Source organism: Bos indicus, chromosome 18, assembly GCF_029378745.1.
Source record: "Bos indicus isolate NIAB-ARS_2022 breed Sahiwal x Tharparkar chromosome 18, NIAB-ARS_B.indTharparkar_mat_pri_1.0, whole genome shotgun sequence".
Lineage (NCBI taxonomy): Eukaryota > Metazoa > Chordata > Mammalia > Artiodactyla > Bovidae > Bos > Bos indicus.
Genome location: NC_091777.1, coordinates 23,262,109 through 23,265,498, shown reverse-complemented (window position 1 = coordinate 23,265,498; position 3,390 = coordinate 23,262,109).

Sequence of the window (3,390 nt, the reverse complement as noted above, 5' to 3'; positions counted from 1 at the left end):
AACCCAGCACCAATTTTGAGAACTGTTTGCCTGCACACTTGCCACATCTTTACGTCTACCACCAAGTTCCCGACTCCTTAAAGACAGGACATGGGGACTTCCTGAAGTAGTCCAGATGAAGGCCAAGAGGAGGCGCCAATGATGGGGAGGCCCTGAGCAGAGGAGTGGAGGTGGGGAAGACCCGCCCCCCAGCACCTTCTGCTCTGATAAGGCAGGTGCCACCTTGTTACTCCACAGCTGCCTGGCGGGACTTCCTCGGAATCGAGAGCATCTTATGTGTTCTGCAAGGGTGTTAAAGAGGGCAATTAAAGGGTACCACAAGTCAGACCTCACGCACGCACGATCCTTCCAGATCGGAGGCCCTGGCTTTCTGATCCTCTCGGCTGGTGCAGAACTGGGGCCAGCAACAAAAGGTGTTAATACCCTGATGAGGAGCTCGTGCTGATAGATGACCCATTATGGTGATCGCTCTTGTGCGAATGGCAAATAGGTTTGATCAATTAGATTTTAATGTAAAGTGGGGCCTGGGGGAGAAAAAACAGCAACTGAGAGAGGGGAGACCCTTTGTTACTAATGTGTCTGAAAAAAGCACTTAATTGAGGTCATAATAATATTAGCAGTTCTCATCATCAATAATTCAGCCTTATTTATTACTAGCCGATAAAGTCCTGTCAGGTGGGGAATGTAGGGGGCTTTTGTTAAAGACAGGCTACATGGGGTTTGCTCTCTCTCTCTCTTCTTTCTCTCACCAGCTGCAGCTGCTGGAACACAGAACATCTAACTTTCAAAGTGCTTTCTAGCTATACTCTATGTTGAAATGAGGGACAGAAAAATAGAAGTTTTCCATCCGTATAATCTAACCTTCTCCTGTATTACTAAAAAAAAAATTTTTTTTAACCCTTCTCTCTGCAAAAGTCACTAATTTTTGCTTCAGAAAATTCAGGAGAAAAATAATTTCTATTCTTGCATGATTTCGAACCCTAAAGAATGACATAAATTCTGCCTTTTCACACACTTTTAGTCACCTGTGGTTTGTTATCTTTTAAAGCAAAAGAGAGAAAGAGAGGAAGAGCGTGTGCTAAATGAATGTATAATTGTACAATTAAAGATGCTAGCTCCAGTGGTAAAATTTAAAATGTATTAGTCTCATAAAACCGCCTCATTACTCTCCGTGTCTTAAAGGACATACTTGTCCATAATGAGGCAAATGCAGGAAATGGCACAGGGGTGAGAGTGAGGGGAAGGAGATATTTGAGCTAGCTGCCATTTCATTTTTCAAAAAGGGGGAGGAAAACACTTAATAAAGATAATTGGGCTGGTAGTGCCTGTTCCCATCTGGAATCTCCACACAGACAGACCCCAGGGCAGACGATCGGTCATTAACCAGGAAAATAACCTATTTGGAAGGGATCCGTTTGTTTTATAAATGATGCTCCACTTGAGAACAGCTTAACCGCAATAATAATAAAAGTTCCTCGAAAACCCAGCCAGGGGATGGTGCTGAAATATCGATCCGGCTTCTGTTGATAATGGCTGGACTAGGTTTCCGCTCAGCTTGCAGGAAACAGCCTTTGAAGTTTGCTTTTCTTTCTTTTTTTTTTAAAGTCTAAATAGAATTTAAACTGCCCTTCAGTGATCAGTGGTTATTAGTGGCTTGGGTTAGGACATACTGAGTCTCAGGGTTAGAAGAGGCGGTCCAGGCTAAGAAAGGAAGACAGAGACGAGCCCTGAGAGGAGGGGAGGGGAGGTCAGCTCTGAGCTGGGAAAGTGGAAATGGATTCTGCAGAGGGAGCGTCCTGGTCTGAGACGTAGCTCAGGGACAAGGACTTCGAAGGATGAATTCCCCACCCCGCCCTAGCCTGGCCACCGTGCCCACCCCTCATCAACACACATGTGAGCACGTGTACACCCACGCACAGACACACATAGGCAAGGCAGAAGCAGTCAGAAAAGTCATTCATTGAGGCCAAACTGGAATTGTATAGATCAAGGCATTGAAGAGCAGCCCAGGGTCTGATCCCAGTGCCCTGATGGTGCAAACAAGGGGGAGCAATTACTATAATTAGAAATAAGGTTTCAGTGGCAAAGCTCCTCTGAGCCATCTATTTCCAAGGAAGGTTGCTCAGCTGCTGAGGAGGGTGTGTGAAAGCATGGTCTTCAGAGACAAAGGAAAAAGGAGAGGTGGGGATGGAACCTACATGCAACCTGCTTTTTAAGGAAAAAGAGGAATCTGGGCTTTGAAGGGTTCAAGTCTACACCAGTGGTTCTCTCCTGGGACGATTCCCGATCCCCCACTTTCAAGGGATGTGTGGTAATGTCACAGCCAGGGGCAAGGCACCACTGACGTCTGTGATATAGGGATCAGACAGGATGCTGAACATCCCAGACTGTTCAGGATAGTTCCACCCTTCATCCCTCACCCCCTGCCCCAGCAACAGAACCACTCAGCCCCACAGATGTCAATAGTGCCAAGTCTGAGAAGCCCTCCCATCTACTCAGATCTCACTCACTGAGAAAAAAAAAAAAAACCCACTCTGGCCCCCAGAACACCGGCCTCTGCCCATGCTCCCTGCCCCCACCCCTCCCCATCAGTCACTTTCACTGGTTAACATGCTCCAGGAACAGAACATCTTAGAGTGTCTCGGCAACCGGGTTCCAAAGCATCACTTCTTTAGGGTATTCTTCTCAACCTAGCAGCCAAAGTTGGAAAGAGGATGAAGGTTCATCTGTGATACACAGGACCCACGTGCTCTCCATCCCAGGACATGGTGTCCTCCATGGCTTCCCAAGGTCACATTTTCTTCTTTTTTGGCTGCACCTTGCAGGATCCATGGCGTCGTAAGAATCGGACACGACTTAGCGACTAAACCACCACCTCCTGCAGGATCTTACTTCCCCAGCGGGGATCCCTGACCCAAGGATCGAACCCAGGCTCCCTGCCGTGGAAGCTCAGAGTCTTAACTACTGGACTGCCACAAGGTCACATCTTGAAGACAATGTCTGTAAAATGGGTATAATCATCATGCTGCCTCCTAGGGTCACTAGGAAGAAATGAGAGGAGGAAACGAGAAAACATGTAGCCCAGGGCCAGGCATGTATTAGGTGCTCAGAAAGGAACAGAGGAGAGGGGAAGGAAGGGAGAGAGAAGGGGGAGGAGGAGGAAGAAAGAGAGAAAATGTGTGTGTTGCCTTCCAGCCCGTGTCAGGCACTATGCCGGCAAAACTTGCCACCACCCCCAATGCCCATGGAGTGTCTATCACTCATCAAGGGATGGCTGCCATTTTTCAATCATAAAGAATAAGCTAATGCCCTAAGCTCTTTGGAATTATCACCCCCATCATCTGCCGAGCTGAGGTGTGTATCTAAGCAAAGCCCCATTCACCTTTCCCC